The sequence below is a fragment of the Carcharhinus amblyrhynchos genome, chromosome 5, assembly GCF_965287045.1.
Source record: "Carcharhinus amblyrhynchos chromosome 5, sCarAmb.v2.hapA, whole genome shotgun sequence".
In the NCBI taxonomy this organism is placed as follows: domain Eukaryota; kingdom Metazoa; phylum Chordata; class Chondrichthyes; order Carcharhiniformes; family Carcharhinidae; genus Carcharhinus; species Carcharhinus amblyrhynchos.
Window position 1 is genome coordinate 46,884,134 of NC_137328.1, and position 22,177 is coordinate 46,906,310.

The window sequence follows — 22,177 nt, forward strand, 5'->3', positions numbered from 1 at the left end:
CCCATCTCAGTCCATTTCACTTTAATCTCAGAATCCTTTTTAGACATTTTGAGGCATATCTCAATAGGTGATGGGTTTTTGGACTTCTGATGGGATGTGGGAAACAGTCCATTGTCTCCATAGGCACAGGAGATTGAAGTCCAAACTTTTGCATCTTCCATACCTTTTGTTCAGATGTCTGTTTGAAGTGATCTTTAACACCTCTTTAGATGTGATATTTCATGTTTTTAGGTCAGGTCCAGCAGTGCAATTTTCCCAAAAGCAATCACTTTACAGTATCAGCCATCAGTGTCTTTTCTTATATTTATTTTACAAACATGGGTCTTCCTCAAAAGTTCAATGTGTCTAGATAATTGGTGATGTATTATTTGAATGTAGAATTAAATCTTATAGGATGTGAAAATGATGGAACCATGAGTGATCAATGATTTCAAAAGGAAATTGGATGAGTGTGTGAGGAAAATAAATTTGTAGGGAAAGGAATGAAGGAGGAGAATATGCCTGATTGGATCACTCTACCGAGAGTTGACATGGACCAGATGGGCTGAATAGCCTTCTTCTGTGCCACAATGACCCTTTGGGGGCGATCTTATACTCTTATAAAAAAATTCTAAGTGCTGAATGAATGTGAAATTAGGAAAAAATGGTGCCTACTTTTTGGGCCCAGACGCAATCGTGTGACGCTTCAAACAAAAAAAAGAGATGGTGTGATTCACACCAATAGGGGGAGTGGGAAGAGCTTATTCATGCTATTTGTAGGTGAAGGTACATGCTGTACTCAGTGCATGGGAGATCTATCACTTCCCCCCCCCCCTCCAACTCCCCCAAACATTGACTCACCACCCCCCAATTTCTGGACCTGATCCCTCCAACCCACACCCCCCCCCCCCCCCGCCCACCAGGCCACTCACTGGCCCTTATACCCCTCCACCTTCCCCCCCCCCCCCCCCCCCCCCCCCCCAGTTAGCACTCTGGCCAATCCCTGGGGCAGAGTTCAACCGTCCCCCCCAACTCTGCTGTAATGGTCCTGCCTCCATCATGACCCCATCCCGGTGGACACTGCCAGCCTTTGCCTTCAACCCAGGGAGCTCCGGTCTCATTGGTAAGATCATCACATCAGGTTCCCGTTGGTGGAGACTCTACGTGATCCTCACTGCTGAGGACCTCAAGGTCATTAAGGAAATGAGCCCAGACGCTTGCATCCATGACTCACTAATCATACCAAAATAACCCAAATATTTAAATCAGCCTCCTGCCCTTCATGGGTATGAAGCTGAAGAGGTGGGCATAATGAGACCAGTAATACTGCTAGAGGCGAGAAACAGGGTGCAAATCCAGTTTTTCACCTCTTGCCTGAACTTAACAGCTCCCGACATGAACAACTGGCTTGACTGGATTTATTATTGTCACATTTATTGGAATACAATGAAAAATATTGTTTCTTGCACACCAAACAGACAAAGCATACTATTTGTGACGGAGTGGAGAGAGCGTATAAAGTAATGTTACAGTCATAGCTAGGGTGTAGAGAAAAATCAAATTAATGCGAAGTAGGTAGTTTCAAAAGTCTGATGGCAGCAGGGAAGAAGCTGTTCTTGAGTTGGTTGGTACGTGACCTCAAACTTCTGTATCTTCTTCCCAATGGAAGAGGTGGAAGAGAGTATGTTTGGGATGTGTAGGACTCTTAATTATGCTGGCTGCTTTTGCGATGCAGTGGATAGTGTAGGCAGAGTCAATGTGTGGAAAGTTGATTTCAGTGATGGATTGAGGTTATGTTCACAACCCTTTGTAGTTTCTTGTGATATTGATCAGAGCAGGAGACATACCAAACTGTGATATTTCTGGAAAGATTGCCCCCTATGATTCTAACATTTAGCTTTGGATTTGCTTCTTCAAATGAATTAATTTCTGATGGGATGCAGTTGTATACATACCATGTCTAATGCTTTCCTCATTTGCCATGCACGCTTGCCAGCAAGAACCCAGTTAATCAACAGAAATACATTCTTGTTGAGATGTATGGTACTTATATATTGCTACCAATCACTAAATGGTCCTTGATTGGAGGAAACCCATTGTAGCAACAACATGCTAACATTCTCTTAAATTGCTTTGTTATTCTTTGCTGAAAGATTCTACAGCAGAAGTCTTATACATACATGTGAACAGCTTAATCCAGCTTTCAGAGGTTGCTGAATCTCCTGAAATAGGATGTTGATCACCTGAACACTGCTTTTAAAACTGTAGTAGTCAATATCCTCTCACCATCACATTGCATATTCATCCAGCTGCCTTCCTTAAGAAGAAGAAGAAGAAGAAGAAGAAGAACATCCCAGCACGGGAAACAGGCCCTTCGGCCCAACGAGCCTGCGCCGCCGCATCTTCCCACACCTACCTTGCCCTGTGTGTATGTGAGTGGAACCCCTAATGTAGCCAGATTCAGGGGAAAATAGTGTCAATTTGGTACACCAATCAACCTAAGAGCACATCTTTGGGGTGTGGGAGGAAACCGGAGCGCCCGGAGGAAACCCACGCAACCACAGGGAGAATGCACAAACTCCCACAGACACAGGCCCAAATCCATGTATCTGCACAGCTAGCAGTGATAGTCACTGAGCTGTTGTGGTGCCCATCTGCTGGTCCAGGATTAAACACACACACCGACACAAAGTACTAGGCTATTCCCGGAACCTCCAAGAGCAGCCCACGCACGACCCACTGTGTGCATGCCCTTCGTTTGACAACAAGGTGGACCGACCCTTTGGAATAAAAAGACAATACGTTAACATATAAAACTACATTTCCGGTGTTGTCCCGAGGCTCTGACCCTATTTAATACCCTCTACTATAACCCTCCATCCTTGCTTCGCTCATGTGTCTGTCTAAGTAAACCTTAAACAAGTCCAACGTGCCTGCCTCCACCACCCTACTCGGTAGCGCGTTCCATACCCCCACGACCCTCTGCGTGAAAAACCTTCCTCTCATATCCAAATTATACTTCTCCCCCCTCACCCTTAGATCGTGGCCTCTCGTAATTGTCCCCAATGTAGCACAGAGAGCCAGCCGCCATTGAGGTATGATCAGAAACTGGACCGGCTCGTGGGAGGAAGGTACATGAGGAGGATAGAGGTGCTGGATTGCACTGGAATAGATGAACATTGGTGAGGAGTAGATTGGCTGTCAAGAGATTGGAATTTGGGAGGTGGAGTGATCAGGAAGTGGACTGGTCAAAAAGTAATAACTGTAGCCACCTAACCCGATTGTGAGAGGAAACCGGAGCCCCTGGAGGAAACCCACACAGACATGGGCAGAATATGCAATCTCCACACCGACACTGACCCAAGCCGGGAATCGAACTCTGGCCCCTGGCTCCCAGCTGTAATGATGTGGAGATGGTGACGTCGGACTGGGGTAAACACAGTAAAATGTCTCACAACACCAGGTTAAAGTTTCCGAAAGCTTGTGGGTTTATGATCAAATAAACTGGTTGGACTTTAACGTGGTGCTGTGAGACTTTTTACTGTGTCCCAGCTGTAAGGCAGCAGTGCTAATCACTATGCCGCATATGTAACATTGGTTACATAGTTTACTAGGTCAGCTGACCCTTGCAATATTGGTCACACTACAACAGATCCAGTATTATCATTAGTTACATTTTACCAATTGGTACTGCAGCCAGAAGGCGTGACTTGGTCAGTGATGAGAAGTTGATCTAAGTAGACAACTTCAATATCTTTGCACCACTTGTAATGATCATTGTGAAATGTCTGTAATGAAGCACCTCAAGAGTGCAACATGATGTTTGTAGAGAACGTGAATATTATTGCATTGTGTGTGGTAGTAATTTTGAAATGCTTGTAACATTCTTTCAGACATTTTATGAATAAAGTTTTAAAAAGTTGTGTGGAAGAATTCATTTGGTGGTCTGACCACCTGGGAACAAATTCTTGCATGTGGGCCTTACTAAGCAATTGGTGTTGTAAATATATACAATTGCTCAGTGGGTTAATTAAGCCTTTCTATATTAACTGGAAATTGAATCCATAGTTTGTTTAGAGTTGTTGATACCAAAACACAGGGTGAGGATCTTAGAGAACAGTGATACCCAGTGGGAAACAAATGATTGGTTACAGAGGAGAAGGTGTTACCTGGACTGGAAAATTTTAATTGAGGAGAGATTGGACAGGGTAAAGTTGTTCTGTTTTGAAAAGAGAAGGCTGAGGGGAAACAATTGAAATGTATAAAATCAAGAGCGACCTAGATAGAGTGAATTAGCAGGCCCAATTCCCCTTGGTTGAAGGATTAGTAACAAGGAGACATAATTTTAGGGTAAGGAATACAGGGGATTCAAAGGGACATTTTTGTACCTAGCACATAATGGAATGTGGAACTCACTGCCTGGCACTAGGGCGCAAACGAGGTCCAAGATCTATGCCACACGCAGTGCCACTGTCTAAACAGCTGGTTGTGATTGTTGATTAATGACAGTACTCCTTCCTTGGAGTTCTGTAGCTACTCTTTTCTTTCCCCATGGAGTGTAGCAGTAGCTGACCAGGTGGTGGCAGTTCTTTGATACCTGGAAGCAGAAATGCCAAAAGGGATGTTTGGGGTGAGGGAAAGGGAACTTCTGTATAATGAATGCAGCACTCATTTAAGAGCAGCAGGCTGCCAATACATGTAGGCTAGCTGAAATATGTGCTAACCATGCACACTGCTTGGAGCCTTGACAAACGAATAGCCAGCCAGCACTGCGGTTGGTATTTGCTGCAAGTTGCAATCATCGAAATGAGGAGGCAGCGCAAAGTCTGCATGCTGCCTGCCTCAACAGGACCAAGCACAGGGCAATTGCAAATTGTGACCACATCCAAAAATGCGAGCACTTGAATGTTCTCCCTCTGTTTTGTTTTCAAAATTACAGTACAGTAATTTAGTTCAGCTGATATTGATTTAATTAAGAAAGACAATTCTCGTGAACTTCTGTGCCTTTGCTACAAAAGAATCAAATCCCTACAGTACAGAAAGAGGCCACTTGGATCATCGAGTCTGCGCTGACTCTCTGAAAAAGAACCCCACACAGGCCCTTCCCTCCCCTCTACCCTATCCCAGTAACTTTGTGCATTTACCATAAATCATTTGCCATAATCCACCTAACTTGCACATCATTGAGCTGCGGAAGGAAACTGGAGCACTCGAAGGAAACGCACACAGACACAGGGGGAATGTGTAAACACCACAAAGACAGTCACCCAAAGCTGGAATTGAACCCAGGTCCCTGGTGCTGTGAGACAACAGTGCTAATCATTGTTAACCAAAGAATAGCTAGCTTTGTCAAATGCAAAGATAATTGTATAGATCTTTGTTTTAATTTTTCACTTTCATAGAAACATAGAAAATAGGAGCAGGAGAAGGCCATTCGGTCCTTCGAGCTTACTCCACCATTTATTACGATCACAGCTGATTATTCAACTCAATAGCTTGATCCGCTTTTCCCTATATCCATTTTTGCCCCAAGGGCTAGATCTAACTCCTTCTTGAACACTTACAATGTTTTGGCTTCAACTGCTTTCCATGGTAACAAATTTTATAGGCTCACCACTCTCTGGGTAAAGAAACTTCTCCTCATTTCAGTGCTAAAAGTTTACCCCTTATACTTAGACTGTGACCCCTGGCTCTGGAATTCCCCACTACCAGGAGCATCCTTCCTGCGTCTACTCTGTCTCGTCCTGTTAGAGTTTTATAGGTTTCTATGAAATCCTTCCTCATTTTTCTGAATTCCAGTGAATATAAGCCTAACCATCTCCATCTTTTGTCATACATCAGTCCTGCCATCCCAGAAATCAGTCTGGTAAACCTTCGCTGCACTCCCTCCATTGCAGGAACATGCTGCCTCAGATAAGGAGGCCAAAACTGCACACAGTTGCAGGAATTTTACTGCCTTTGCCTGCCTGAGGCTTTTAAGATCCTGCTCGAGCCAACAGAGAATGCTGTTCCGCGAGCCTCATTGGTGGGGTGGGGGAGGTGGTAAAATTCTAGCCGATATTCCAGGTGTGGCCTCACCAAGGCCTGTATAATTGCAACAAGTTGTCCCTACTCCTATATTCAAATCCTCTCATTATCAAGGCCAAACTGTGCAGTTTGTAACCCAGAACACTATAATTGCATATTTATTTATGGATTGGCAAGTCCATTTCCTTGATTTGTGAGCAATAAGTAGCTTTGGTGAAAGAAGCCAACATTCAAAGTCACTCTGGAACAAATCATTGGGAGAAATAAAAAAAACCATGAGAAAGCTACATAAAGATAAATTTTCTGAATTAGCATTGTCAATTCCAGAACAGCAATTAGTGTTTACTGATGGTAATTGCATAAGTAATTCTGCTGCTAAGGATGTGCTAACTCGCAAAACAGCTGTGACATGCAAACTATTTTAAGAGGGAGAACCTTTGAAGAACTGCATACTGAGCAAACTGCTAAGCTACCACTGTTTATAGTGAAAGAGAACTGTTCAGCTTTAGTTGGACGACCATGGCTGGAGAAGTTCCAATTAGACTGGGCGGAAGTACAGAGTGTTACAACAGAAGAAATTGGCCTGACAGCTGGTATACAGAAATATGTTGTTGATTCAAAGGCAATTTGGGAACATGAAGGGAATTATCATGAAACTGAATATCCAAGTTGCCTCAGCCAAAAATTCTGAAGGCCAGAACTGTGCCTTATGCCATATGACCTAAGGTTGAAGCTGACCTGGAACATCAGGTCAAGATAGAGGTTTTGGTACCTGTCTCCCATTGTGAATAGGCAACATTCCATTGTTCCAATGCTCAAGAAAGATAGTTCCATGAGCGTGTGAAAATGCCAAGGTTGCCGTTAAACTTGTATTGTATGCTGAACAATTTTCACTTCCCAGGATCGAGGAACTTATTGCTGGCCTGGTTGATGGACAGAAATTCAGCAAAATAGACCTATACCAGGCCTACTTACAAATGCACATTGATGAGAAGCCACAAGAATGTCTGACAACAACAAGATATTGTTGTTTGCCTTTTAGAATAATGTCAGCTCCAGCCCTATTTCTGAGAGCCCTGGACCAGATCCTGAGTGGCTTGCTTGGAGTTCAGTGCCACCCTGATAGGAACTACCTAACAGGCAAGACTGATGAGGATCATCTTGAGCTTGGATGCCACCCTATAAAAGGCGAAAGGAGTATGACCTACAGGTTTGCAAAGATAAGTGTGAGTTTCTTTCAGCCTTCAGTGGAATATTTGTGGCACATCACAACGCTGTTGGGCTCCACAAAGCATCCTCCAAGGAAAAGTCTATTGTGAATGCTCCAGCTCCTCAGAATATCAGAATGTAAGAAACATGTTACAACATCCCCTTCACGCATGGGATTGGCCAGAAAACCCTTATATCCACATCAATTTTGCTGGTCCATTTGAAGAAATAATGTTCTTAGTGGTTGTGAATGCTCACTCCAAATAGCCAGAGTCTTCAGTTGTAACTTCTACTCTGTCTTCCCTTAAACAAGACCAGGATAAAGTGGAATGTCACCTGTTTCTAGCAAAGTTGCAATAAGAGATCAGTGCCACCCACCCCGATGCCAATGTTCCTACTTGGATACTTGGTCACTTTTCTTCCTAATCTTACGATGTTTGCACCTCCGCACTTGTGTCATGGGTTTTGCGAGTAGAAACCAAATTGCCCCAACATTGACCATCCTGCATCTTCAGAAGTGGGATATGTTGAAACATTATGAATAATACTTAAAATATTGAGGACTGTTCTGTTTTCTCCTTGCGATCTCTCCAGGGTGACAGTTGAGGATTATTGAAAACATATTTCATAAGTAGCCAGGAGCTGCTGGTAGCAACAGGTTAAAACATGCCAGGGTTCATGGCAAAACCTTCACCTAATGAGCTCAGAGCAGTTAGTATTTTCAGAACATGCATGCCTGAAGATACATTCAAAACTGCAAAGTCATGGAGGGGCGAGGGTGGGGGGTGATTCTCCTCTTCTCCTCCACCCCTCCTCTCCCCCCCTGCTGAGAGACAGGGCTAGCATTTAGATAGTATTTTACATACTATTGAAATGCCACTAGCAGGCCTAGTACTGAATTCTCTGGGCCCGCTAGCATCTCCCAATCCACCAGAGTGTTTAATTCCAGCGGGGTTCAGAGTAACTTCCCACTTTCAGGGCAGTAGCTGGACGACACTGCTGGAATGAAGGGGACCACAATTAAGGGGTCTCCCCAGGGAGTTGGGCAGCGGTAGGGGGGGTGGGGGTGCCCCCTGGGCATGGGTGCCTTGGCAGTGCCAGCCTGTGCTCCCTGGCACCACCCAAGTGGCAAAGTGCCCATGCCCAGGGGAAACCTTGGCACTGCCCACTGGGTGTGGGGCAATGTCAAGAGGGGGACATGCTGGATGTGGGGCCTAGGTGCTGATCGGTGGGGATGAGGGTCTCATTGCCACTGTGCATTGGGATCCAGTCGGGGCTGGAGGGAGGCCAGCGATCGGGGTTGGCTGGGGATGGGAGGGGAGGTGGTCTGGGGGGAGGGATCTGTCTGCAGTGGGGGGAGGGGGAAATTGACACCGTGGGTGGTGGGGGACTGGAGAGTGGGACAGGGTAGGGGCGGTTTCAGAGCTGGCCTGCGAATGGACAGGGGGATTGGGCCATTGGTGGCTTGGGGTGAGGTGGGGGGGGGAGCGAGGGCGGTGCAGCAGTGCGGTGGTCCCAGGTTGGCCATCAATTCAGCTGGCCAACAAACCAGATACTGACACTTTAGAACCACTGTGCATGTGCAGAGGCCGCTGGCTTCAGCCTCCCCAGAAGCCTCTGGAATTAGCTCCATGGCCTGAAATTTAATGATATTCACACTGGTTGCCTCTACAGTGCACAGAGTGTGGGAGATTCTAGTGTGACCTCCCACCAAAAAACATAGCATGAATTATTCCAGTTTTCCCTCAGATTTGACTCTTAAAATTTTTTGGGAGAATCACCCCCATGGTGTTGTGGAGAAAAAGTATACATTAATTGTTTGATTATTTAATGCAACCTCAGATAATAAAAGAAAGTTCCCATCTGTGACCTCAATAACCAAGTAGTTTATTGATGCTTGGGGGCATACCTCTGATATAAGCCAACTGCTATACTGCAGACAAACACTTCACAAAAAGACTAACATAGAGGTATTAAAAGAAGAGGACAAACTACTGCAGTGAAAAGCAAGCAGAAAAAGCTAGAAATGCGTAACAGGTCCATTGGATCTATAAAGAGCTGTAACTGTGTGTTGGCTACATGTTATTCTTGCGACCTGTCAGGATGAAACTGCTTATTCAAGTTTAATCGGGCAATGGTAATTAAATCGGGAACTAGAATTAGGCGAAATTAGTGTCTACATACCTCAAAGTTATTAATGAAGTGAAACTCATAAGCTACATGCAACTTGGGTACAATTTTGAAACAAGCTGTTCTAATTATCTAATGGATGTGTGCTTAATTTTGAGGGAGAATGTAATTATAGTGAGTTGGCCTTTTAAATTGGAATTTATGAGAGATAAATGCATGCAAATATGTTTCCCGATGTGAATCAGTAGGAAACTCAACCTGCCTTTTACCCGCCAAAGTCAGGCGAGCAAAATTTCAAAACTCATTTCTTGCTAGTGGGGTACTGGAGGTGTGCTTAATTTTGAGGGAGATGTAATTATAGTGAGTTGGCCTTTTAAATTGGAATTTATGAGAGATAAATGCATGCAAATATGTTTCCCGATGCGAATCAGTAAGAAACTCAACCTGCCTTTTACCCGCCAAAATCAGGAGAGCAAAATTTCAAAACTCATTTCTTGCTAGTGGGGAAATGATTTACAGAATCATGCCCAATTTAGTTAGCTTGCTTACCACAATTTCTGCCATTGGTGGAAGTGGAAAATTCCACCCAATGTATTAATACTCAATAGTCGGATCTTTCCAGCTGTTCATGCCAGCGGGATTTTCTAGCCCCACTGATAGCACACCCTGTGCATGTTTCCCAGCAGTGTGGGATGTAGTTAATGAGAAATCCCACTGACAGTGTCAGGACCAGAAGATTTTGCTGTGGCTAATGGTGTGCCACCTCCTGCCATAAGAAACACAAGGCCAATAAAACAGATTAGCTACAAGAAGCAATTGGGCTTATGACCTATTTCAAAACAGTTCCTCTCAAAGTACTGTTTAGAGTAGACATCTGTTTCTCTAAATATTCCATTTATGACAGCTGAAATGTTTAAAAAGTTCTAAACTGTTAATAGAAACAGCAAAAGTAATGGGAAACTGGCAAAATAAAATGAATTGACATGAGGTCAGCATCTATTCGGATCTGAATGGAAAGAAAAATATCGTGACTAATTGACCCAGTCAAGATTCCATTTACTGAGAACTTGCTCTGAATTACTCGATGCCATGGTTGTAAAATGGCATTGTGAATGGCATTCACTTTGTACTAAGAAAAGCTGCATTAACAGTAAACAATGGCTATATGCCAGGACTGCTCTCTTTTCACACAAATTTGTTTCAAAGAAGTTTCCTTAAATACATTTGCTTTGCGTGTAAATTGCACACATACCATAGAACATCAGTTGAAAACATCTGATGTGTTTTTTTACTATGTAAGGGTAATATTTCCTCTGTGGGTTATATGTGATGAAATTGGAAACCCATCTGCAGGGAACAGGTTTACAATTTTAGTATAGATAGTACACAAAGGAAATCTTACTCTAAAGTAAATAGAATGTATAGGGGCTGCAGGTTAGGGTTGAGTCAGTGTTGGAAGCTTCCTTAGCACGGTTTGCACTCCGCCATCAAAACTTTGTGAGTCATGCAATGAAAGCCCCATTTATGTATGTAAGCAGAGTTTCCACTCTGACAATAGTTTTGTGGCAGTTCTAAGGAAATTCCTGGCTCATTCTTTATATAAGGAAGTAAAATAGTGGAAAACTATTTACTAAACAAATGAATACTGATAAACAAGTTTGACATGACAGTAAGTGTCCTCATCAACACTGCCTTTCGGAAATTTGAAGGTAGCTGAGTCTCTGTCAGTACATGCTCTGATGGGTGGCCTCTTTTGTGCATAGAAGGTTGCCCACATGTTCCTCTGTACCCTCTCCCTGCGCCGCTACTCTGTGGTAGGCCCTTTTGTTGGCCATGGGATCGCTGCTTTCCTAACTTAATCCTGTGCTTGCATTTTCCAGCTTTTGTAACACACTGTTACTTCATCAAGTGAGTGGAGAGAACTCTCCATTCACCTGATGAAGTAACAGCGTGTTCCGAAAGCTTGTGGCATTTACTACCAGATAAACCTGTTGGACTTTAACCTGGTGTTGTGAGACTTCTTACTGTGTTTACCACAGTCCAAAGCCGGCATTTCCACATCATGGTTGCATCCCTGCTTTTCCTCACTGATGAATGAGGCCCATGGCAGATGACCTCTCTCTTAACATTTAGGGCTCTTATCTGACCAAATACATATCTCCATCTTCTTTATAGATTGTGGACGGGAACACTTTGTGGAGTATCCTCCCCCTATTAGTTGTTTATTGTCCATCATTCATTCACAACCAGATGTGACAGGACTGCAGAACTTAGATTTGATCATTGTGGTCACTTAGCTCCATCTATCACATAGCTGCTCTGCTATTTGGCATACAAATATTTCTGTGTTGTAGCTTCACCAGACCAGCACCTCTTTTTTAGCAATGCATGCGACTGCCCCTGGCATACCATCCTGTGCTCTTTCTTGAACCAGAGTTGACCCCCCTGGCTTGGTGGTAATGTTAGCGTGGGGGATTTGTTAGACTACGAGGTTACAGATTGTGCTTGAATACAACTCTGTTACTGGTGATGGCCCACATTTCCTCATGGATTTGATTTGATTTATTATTGTCACATCTATTAGTATCCAGTGAAAAATATAGTTTCTTGCGCGCTATAGCGACAAAGCATATTGTTCATAGAGAAGGAAAGGAGAGGGTGCAGAATGTAGTGTTACAGTCATAGGTGTAGAGAAAGATCAACTTAATGCGAGGTAGACCCATTCAAAAGTCTGATGGCAGCAGGGAAGAAGCTGTTTTTGAGTTAATTGGTATCTGACATCAGACTTTTGTATCTCTTTTCCGATGGAAGAGAATATGTCCAGGGTGCTGGGGTCCTTGATTATGCTGCTGCTTTTCTGAGGCAGCGGGGAGGCGTAGACAAAGTCAATGGATGGGAGGCTGGTTTGTGTGATGTGCTGGACTTCATTCACGATCTTTTGTGGTTTCTTGAGCCATACTAAGCTGTGATACATCCAGAAAAGATGATTCCTATGATGCAAGTGTAAAAGTTGGTGAGAGTCTTGGCAGATATGCCAAATTTCCTTAGCCTCCTGAGAAAATAGAGGGGTTGGTGGGTTTTCATAACTATAACATTGCTGTGAAGGGATCAGGACAGGTTGTTGGTGATCTCAACACCTAGAAACTTGAAGGTCTTGACCGGTTCCACTTCATCCCTGTTGATGTAGACAGTAGCACGTCCTCCACTACACTTCCTGAAGTCGATGGCTATCTCCTTTGTTTTGTTGACATTTGAGGGAGAGATTATTGTTGTTGCACCAGTTCACCAGATTCTTTTTCCTTTACTCCATTTCATCATTGTTTGAGATCCAACTCACTCATCAGCAAATTTGAAAATTGAATTGGAGAGGAATTTGGCCACATAGTCATTGGTGCATAAGGAGTATAGTAAGGGACTGAGGACACAGCATAATGGGGAACTAGTGTTGAGGGTGATTGTGGAGGAGGTGTTGTTGCCTATCCTTACTGATTTGGGTCTGTGGGTTAGGAAGTCTAGGATCCAGACTAAGAGGGAGGTCCAACACCGGGCCATGGAGTTTGGTGATGAGTTTTGTAGGAATAATGGTATTGAAGGATCAGCTGAGTAATCAGTAAATAGGAGTCTGACATAGGTGTCTTTGATATCCAGGTGTTCCAGGGTTAAGTGTAGGCCAGGAAGATGGCGCCTGTTGTGAATCTGTTGTGGCGATAGGCAAACTATAGTGGATCCAGCCAAGCTGGGAGGCCAGAATTGATTCATGCCACTGATGTCCAGTTTTGAGTTGCTAGATCTGTTCAAAATCTATCCCATTTAGCAGTGTGGTATCTTCAGCATGAAGAAAGGTCCTGGTCTCCATATGGATGATGCATTGGTCATTCCTACCAATAGTGTGATGGACAGATGCATCTGTGACAGGTAGATTAGGGATGATAAAATCAAATTGATTTTTGTCTTTTTGATTAAAGTGCCTGTTTCCCGTGCTGTGTTGTTCTTTGTTCTTTGATTTTCCTTACCACCTGCAACAAACCAATATTATTGCCTTTCATCTTGGTACCATTGTTTGTGGATGATGATTGTAAGTCCCTCCATTCAGGGTAAACTGGGTAGGAGCTTACTGCCTTATTAAACTAGTTCTGCTACTGCTTTTGCCTGCTACTGCTCCTGTACCCATAGGGTACATGAGCATCCCTGTTTCAGTAAGGCCACTTGTAACAATCCAAATTGAGGCCTTCTGATGCACATAAGACCTAGAATATAAATTTCAGCTACATCCACAGTGCCCTAGTACTGGCATTAAACAAATAAAGCAGCATTTCTGCAGATCAAAGATACTTTTAATACTGTCTCTCTGGGACTAGAAACAGGAGTAAGCCATTCACCTCCTTAAGACTATGCCACTGTTACTTTAGATCATGGCTGATCTTTTAGTCAACTCCATTCATCCACATTTACTCCATATCCTTCGATACAGTTACCCTGCAAGAAGTTACTCATCTCAATCTTGAAATTTCAACTGATCCAATATTCATCATCCTTTAGGAGAAAAGACTTGAGATTTTCCACATCCTTTGGGAGGTAATATTACTTGATTGCACTCTCAAATTACTTAGCTCCAGTTTAAAGTTATACCCCCTTGTTCTTACAGGAGCGGAAATAGGTTCTCCGCATCTACCTTGTAGAATCTTGGAACATCTTGATTAGATCTTCTGCCATTTTTTTTTAACTCAAGGATACAAACCAAATTTATGATCCCTGTCCTCCAAGTCTGACTCTTTGAGCACAATTGTAGCTGATGATCATTTTAATAAGCCCAAGATTGTTCCCATGTAATTAGATGCTTAATTATATACAAGTAAATGTTTGTAAAGTATTTACTGCCTCAGGCAGTAAATTTACTGGTTTTCTTAGTGCACAAAAGTTCAAAGATCCTGAGCATCAAGTTTGCAACTTTATAAGACCCTTGTCAGACCCCACTTGGAGTACTGTGCGCAGTTCTGGCTGCCTCGCTACAGGAAGGATGTGAAAGCTATTGAAAGGGTGCAAAGGTGATTTACAAGGATGTTGCCTGGATTGGGAGGCATGCCTTATGAAGATAGGTTGAGGGAGCTAGGTCTCTTCTCCCTGGAGAGACGAAGGTTGAGAGGCGACCTGATAGAGGTTTATAAAATGTTGAGAGGAATAGATAGGGTGGATTCTTGGAGGCTATTTCCCAGGGCTGAAATGGTTGCTACAAGAGGACACAGGTTTAAGGTGCTGGGAAGCAAGTACAGAGGAGATGTTAGGGGAAAGTTTTTCACTCAGGGTGGTGAGTGAGTGGAATCAGCTGCCGTCGGTGGTGGTAGAGGAAAACTTGCTGGGGTCTTTTAAGAGACTCCTGGATGAGTATATGTGATCTAATGGCATTGGGAGTTACAGATACTTCTATGGCTTGGTAGGTATAGATGTGATCGGTGCAACTTGTGGGCTGAAGGGCCTGTTTGTGCTGTAGTGTTCTATGTTCTATAAGTTTGTGATCTTGTCAAAATTGCTGAATGCTACAGCTTTCCTATTGGATTTGAAGTTGAATTCCCTCCTTTCCACTGCATCTGCAATATTTGGAAGCAGCAACGGTGGCATAGTGGTTAACACTGCTGCCTCAGAGCACCAGAGACCCAGGTTCAATTCCGGCCTCGGGTCACTGTCTGTGTGGAGTTTGCGCGTACTCCCATGTCCATGTGGGTTTCCTCCAGGTGCTCCCACTGTCCAAAGATTTGAAATCCATGCTAATTTGTCCAAAGAGTTAGGTGGATTGGCCATGCTGAATTGCCACTTAGTGTCAGTGGGGTTAACAGGGGTAAGTACATGCGATTATGGGGATAGGGCCTGGGTTGGATTGTGTTCATTGCAGACTTAATGACTTGAATGGCCTCCTTCTGCACTGTAGGGATTCTATTCTGTAATTCTATAATTTTTCAGGAGCTGTCTTCTCATAGAACAACTACAATGTAGAGTCCCTAACACAATAAAACATTCCAGTATGCTTTGCAGAAGCATTATCAATCAAAATGTGACGTCGAACTACATAAGTCGATAACTGGATTTAAAATAAAAATACGCAAAGTACTAAATAAACTAATCAAACCTCTGGTATGGACACATTACACTGTGCCTTTTAAAATAACCTAGATAGCAGAGGTTTGACTACACATTTTTAATACTGTCGAGAAAGATGTAGTGCCGAAAGACTGGCAGAATCTAACAATAAATCTGTACTTAGGAAGGGAGATAGAACATGATCAGGAAACTTTAGACCATTTAGCTTAGCACAGATAGTAGAAAAAATAATGCCATCCCTAATAAAGAAGAGAACAAAAGAACATCTAGAAACCAAATATATAATGACAAATCAGCATGGATTTCAAAAGGAAGGTCATGCTTCACCAACTTATTGAATATTTTGAAAAGGTAACAGTAAATAGGGGTGATGCAGTAGGGGTGATGTCATTTATCCAGATGTTCAAAAAGATTGTGATGGGTCGACATAGTAGATGAATGAATAAAATCAGAAAGTGTGTGGTCAAGGGACAAGTAGCAATGGATGTCCAATTTACAGGGAGGTGATAGCTGACTGGTATTAACATTAGACTATTAATCCAGAAACTCAGCTAATGTTCTGGGAACATGTGTTTGAATCCTGCCACAACAGATGGTTAAATTTCAAATCAATAAAAAATATCTGGAATTAAGAATCTGCTGATGACCGTGAAACCATTGCCGATTGCTGGAAAAGTCCATCTGGTTCACTAAGGCCCTTTAGGGAAGAAAATGTTCCTTCCTTACTTGGTCTGAAGTACATGTGGCTCCAGGGCCACAGCAACATAGCTGACTCCCAACTGCCCTCTGAAATGGCTGAGTTCAAGAGCAATTAGGGGTGGGCAATAAATGCTGACCAGTCAGTGATGCCCCATAAATGAATAAAAAAAATTGGCTTGAAGATAATAAAGTAGAGATAAATCAGGCTGGAGAAGGTGGAAAGTGTGTTTCACAAATGTCAGTGTTGGGACTACTTCGTTTCCCAATTTATAGTAACGATTCAGCCTTTGGAATCAAAGTCACAATTTCTAAATTTGCAGATGACAATATTGGACTAGGGTGGGGAAAGTGGGGCTAGCCAATAATGAGGAGAGCTGCAGCGAATTACAAGAAGTTAGTAACTAATTTGTAGATGGGCAAATAATTGTCAAATTAATTTCAACATACATAACTGTGAAGTACTACATTTTGGCAAGAAAACTGAGGTTGCATATTAAAGAGAAATATAAATGAGATAGAGGAGCAAAGGGACCTGTGAATACAAATTCAAAAATTTCAGGAGTGAATAAGGCTATGAAAACAAAAACAAACCAAGTAATAAGACTTGTACCAAGAGAAAGAGAATTGAAAAGTGAATAAGTTATGGTAGATATGTATCAAATTTACACCACACCTGGAGTACTGAATATAATCCTGGTGTTGATATTATAAAAAGGAAACAGAAGAACAGGAGAGGGTACAAAACCAGAATGCAAGGTATATTCCCATCAGGAGAGGATGAATAGGCTGGGTCTCTATTCCCTTGAAAAGATGAGGCATTAAGTTGATCTTTCTCTACATCCTAGCTATAATTGTAACACTACATTCTGCACTCTCTCACTTCCTTCTCTATGAACGGTGTGTTTTGTCTGTATAGCGTGCAAGAAACAATACTTTTCACTGTATGTTAATACATGTGACAATAATAAATCAAATGAATAGGCTGAGGGATGACCTGATCAAGTTTTTTACAATTATGAAAGGTTTGATAGCATAGAAACAGAGGAAAGAATTCCACTTAAAACTAGTAGCCATCAATAAAAGATAGTAATCAAATAATAAAATTTAGAATAAATTTCTTTACCAAAAAGTGATGAAAATGTGAAACTGCCTGACACAGACAGTGGTTGAAATGAATAATATATAGGTATTTAAGGGGAAGCCCAGATAAGCATATGGAGGAAAGCAGAATAGAGGGCAACACTGATGTGGAAAGATTGGAGGAGGCTCAAATGGAGCATAAATGCTGATATAGATTAGTTGGACCTTATGGCATGTTTCTGTGCTGTTTATCCTACGTAATCCATCTAAATTTTAAACCAGAATTTGAATAAAACTTAAAATTCAATGTTATTAAGTGGGCCAGAAATCCAAGAGGGAGAATCCTTGGGTGTCAACTCCAGTAAATAGGCTGAGTCAATGGGAGGATACATTATTGACATTGAATAGATGTATAGGAACACTTTTCAAATTCATCTCTTATTCCTGCCCAAAGCAAACAGAAACTCTGCCACCTGCCTACATGATGTGGGTGTTGTCAGACTTTTTACCTGCCTACATGAGCCAGGGATGGGCAAGTTGCCTCTCTTAGCATAAGGATTTTTTAAAACCCTTTCCTCAGTTCAAGCATTTGTGAAGTCTGGCATGTATCATCTCATTCCTTCTTTGCAGATCCTTTGAGTTGATTGTGCTTAAGGGGCAGGATGTCCCAGTGCAGGGGGCTGTGTTAGCTCCCACCTCTTCATTATCACTTGTCTTGTAAGTGATGAGTGGAAACTTTGCCACTCATAAGCCAAACAAAAAATTTTTGAAATGTTGGAAAACTGGTGCAACTAAGCCAGTGGTGGTCAGAAAACTGGGAAGGAGGCCAGTGAAGGATAGGACAATGGAATGGACACCAGTGGTGGTCTGATTTAACATGAGAACTTTTTAACACAATTTGCAGCAAAATTTTATTTAAATCAGCTTTGCAACATGCAGTAAAGCTTTCACAGGCTCAAGTAAAATATGATTAAACTTTTATGACACATTCAAATGAAGGCAGAGCCTTTATGAATTTGTTTCTGGGTCCTGAGACAAAACTTTTAATGTTGTCATTTAAAATACAATGTTTTCCTTATCCTTTGCAACAGTCTGCACTGTGGAACTTCAAATATTTGCAAAGTCCCATTATCCACCATGTAACTGAGGCTCCCCTCTATTGAAGTGACACTAATGAATAGACCGATGGACATGAATTATTCTGGCAAACCTCCTCTGCAAGATAGATTACTACTGGTGGGGTTTGAAGGGGGCTGCTGTTCTAAAAGTCAACACAGATGATGAAAGCTAATGAAAAGGAACATCAGAACCATTTCTGTTACTGCATACAATCCTTTTTTCAAGGCACCTTTGTTACCTCCACATTCTGGAAAAAATTACATCAGCACATGTTACAGACAGCCCGCTACTGAAAAGAAAAATGATATGCAATGTAAATGAAACTGTAAGTTATTTCTGGGAATGCTGAAGTAATGTTATTTTTCATGTAGTTGCCGGTGGGAACATTTTAAAATGACAAAACCCAGCTGAGCATATAGAAACCTTTCCCCCCACCCTCCTATTTTCTTCCCTTACATCTATTCTGGAGACAGTGATTCATACTGGGATAGAATTCCATGGCTACTTAGACCAAGCAGTATTTGTTCTGACGAAGAGTTGAACTTAGGGAGCAGAACTCTAGAATTTTACAGCATTGAAGGAGATCATTTGACCATTGTGCCCTTGAAATGGCTATCCAGTTATTTCCCAGCTCTTTCCTTATAGCGCTGCAATTTCCTTTGTTTCAACTTTTTATCCAATTCCCTTTTAAAAGCTATTATTGAATCTGGTTCCACTACCATAGAATCATACAGTGCAGAAGAGGCCCTTCAGCCCATTGAGTCTGCACCGACACATTAGAAACGCATGAAATCCCACCTAATCCCATCTGCCAGCACTTGGCCCATAGCCCTGAATCTTAAATGCTCATCCGATACTTTTTAAAGAATGTGAGGCCATCCTCTTCTACCACTCTCCCGGCAGTGCATTCCAGACTTTCAGCACTCTCTGGATAAAAAGGTTTTTCTCAAATACCCCTGAAATCCCTTGCCTCTCACCTTGAACTTGTATCCCCTCATGGTTGACCCTTCAACTAAGGGGACATCTGCTCCTTTTCAACTCTGTACATGTATCTCATACTCTTGTACACCTTGATCAGGTTGCCCCTTCGTCTTCTCTGCTCCAACAAAAAACGAAGAGGCAGTCCCCTCGAAAGCTTGTGAGTATTATCAAATAAATCGGTTGGACTAAAACCTGGTGTTGTCAGACTTTTTACTGTCCAACAAAAAAACCCAAGCCTACCCAATTTCTCTTCATAATTTCCCGCCCAGGCAATATCCTGGTGAATCTCCTCTGCATCCCATCCAGTGCAATTACATCCTTCCTATATTGTGGCAACCAGAACTGCACACAATACTCTAGCTCTGACCTAATCAAAGTTCTGTACAACTCCAGCATGACTTCCCTGCTTTTGTAATCTACGCATAGATTGATAAAGACACGTGTCCCATATGCCTTTTTCATCACTCTGCGGACATGCCCTTCCTTCTTCAGGGACCCATGGGCGAACACATCAAGGTCCCTTTGTTCCACAGAATTTCTTAGCATCCTACCATTCATTGAGAATTTTCTTGTTAAATTACTCCTTTCAAAGTGCATCACCTCACACTTTTCAGGGTTAAATTCCATCTGCCACTTATCTGCCCATTTTACCATTCCATCTATATCTTCTTCTAGCCCAAGATTCCGCCTCACTGTTAACCAGCCGGCCAATCTTTGTGTCATCCCCAAACTTACTAATCCTACCTACCCCCCCACATAGTCATCAATATCATTTGTATAAGTGATGAATAATAAGGGGCCCAACACAGATACCTGTGGTGTGCCATTGGACACTGGCTTCCAGTCACAAAAGCAGTCTTCTGTCACCATCCTTTGTCTCCTACAACTGAGACAATTTTTAATGTACTTTGTCAAATTATCTTGTCTCCCATATGAATTTAGCTTCTTTTTAAGTCTCCCATGTGGGATCTTGCCACTGGCTTTGCTGAAATCCATATAAACTACACCCACTGCAGTACCCTTGTCTACACATCTGATTGCCTCCTCAAAATATTCAATCAAATTTGTTAGGCATGACGTCTCTGTCTGATGAAGCCAAGCTTTGCCTCTCCAAGTGAAGATAGGTGTTCTCCTTCAGAATTTTCTCCAATAGTTTCCCTACCACTGAGATGTAACTCACTGGTCTATAGTTCCCTGGTTTATCTCTACCACCCTTCTTAAATAGCGGAACAACACTAGTTGTTCTCCAGACTTCTGGCACCTCCCCCGAGCCTAGAGAGGAATTGAAAATTTGGGTCAGAGGCCCTGCAATCTCTTCCATTGCCTCCCACAGCAGCCTAGGACACCATTCTTCCAGACCTAGAGATTTATCCACTTTCAAGGCTGCCAACACTTCTAAGACGCTATTCTTCCCTTTGTCAACTTACTCAAGAACCTCATAGTCTCTCAACCTCATAGTCTCCTCCCGGAATTCCATACCATTGTCCTCATTCTCCTAGGTGAAGACAGATGTGATGTATTCATTCAACACTCTACCAATGTCCTCTGTCGCCACCCACAGATTGCCCCCTTGGTTCCTAATGGGTGCTACTCTTTCCCTGGTATTCGTCTTCCCATTGATATAGAATATCTTGGGAATTTCCCTACTTTTACCAGCCAGAGCTTTCTCAGGTCCCCTTTGCTTTCCTAATTGTTTTTTTTAAGCTCCACCCTACACTTTCTATATCTCTCGAATGCCTTCACTGATTTGCTCCCCTTGTACTTTTGTAAAAGCCTTTTCTTCCTTTCTCATTGTATCCTGAATATCTCTGGTCATGTATGGTTCTCTGGGCTTGTTATTCCTATCTATCACCGTAGACGGAACATGCCAGGCTTGCACTTTTCTCATTTCCTTTTTGAATGCCCCTCACTGTTCTTCTCTAGATTTTCCCGTTAGTAGCTGTTTCCAGTCTACCTTGGCGAGATCCTATCTTATTTTACTGAAATCCACTTTCCCCCAATCCAAAACTTTTTTTTGAACTTGTCTATTTCCTTGTCCGTAACAAGCTTAAATTATACCATGGTGTGATCACTATCACTAAAATGATCCCCCCACCACCATCTGTCCAGCTTCATTCCCAGAATGAGGCTCAGCACAGTTCCTTCCCTTGTTGGACGCTCTGAATGTTGATCTAAAAAGTTCTCCTGTATACATTTCAAGAAATCTACTCTATCCAAGCCCTTAACACTATATATATATATCCCAGTTAATGTTGGGAAAGTTAAAATCACCTAACATAATCATCCTATTGTTATTGTTTTTACACACCTGCACATATTTGCTCCTCAATATCTCTCAGCCTATCTGGGGTCCATAATAAACATCTGGGAATGTGGCTGTCCCTAAGCTCTACCTGCAATGTGTTATTTGATGTCTCCTCCAAGATTTCATCTCTCCTTACTGCAGTAACTGACTCTTTAACTAATGCAATAATGCAAGGCCTCCTCCTCTTTTACCACCTCCTCTGTCTTGCCTGAAGCTTCTGTATCCTGGAACGTTGAGTTGTCAATCATGTTCCTTTCGGGCAGTACATTTTAGATCATAATAACTTGCTATATACAACAGATTCTCATTGCACTCAGAGCTCTTTTGCAGATTGCTTTGAATTTGCATTCCCTAGTTACTGATCTGTCTACCAGTGGAAGCAGTTTCTTCACATTTATTCCATAAAATCCCTTCATGACATTGAGTGCCTTTATTCAATCTCTGCTTAACCTTCTATGCTTTAAGGCTAATAATACTAGCTTTTCTGGTTTCTTCACATAGCTAAACACTTGAACCCTTCATAACATTTTCTTAAATCTTCTTTGCATCATCTTC